The sequence below is a fragment of the Theropithecus gelada genome, chromosome X (assembly GCF_003255815.1).
Source record: "Theropithecus gelada isolate Dixy chromosome X, Tgel_1.0, whole genome shotgun sequence".
Taxonomy (NCBI): domain Eukaryota; kingdom Metazoa; phylum Chordata; class Mammalia; order Primates; family Cercopithecidae; genus Theropithecus; species Theropithecus gelada.
Genome location: NC_037689.1, coordinates 107,421,691 through 107,422,218, shown reverse-complemented (window position 1 = coordinate 107,422,218; position 528 = coordinate 107,421,691).

Below are 528 nucleotides of genomic sequence, written 5' to 3'. Positions count from 1 at the left end.
AAAGAGACTTAGACTTCCATACAATAATAATGGGAGACTTCAACACCCCACTGTCAACATTAGACAGATCAACAAGACAGAAAGTTAACAAGGATATCCAGGAATTGAACTCATCTCTGCAGCAAGCAGACCTAATAGACATCTATAGAACTCTCCACCCCAAATCAACAGAATATACATTCTTCTCAGCACCACATCACACTTATTCCAAAATTGACCACATAATTGGAAGTAAAGCACTCCTCAGCAAATGTACAAGAACAGAAATTATAACAAACTGCCTCTCAGACCACAGTGCAATCAAACTAGAACTCAGGACTAAGAAACTCAATCAAAACCGCTCAACTACATGGAAACTGAATAACCTGCTCCTGAATGACTACTGGGTACACAACGAAATGAAGGTAGAAATAAAGATGTTCTTTGAAACCAATGAGAACAAAGATACAACATACCAGAATCTCTGGGACACATTTAAAGCAGTGTGTAGAGGGAAATTTATAGCACTAAATGCCCACAAGAGAAAGC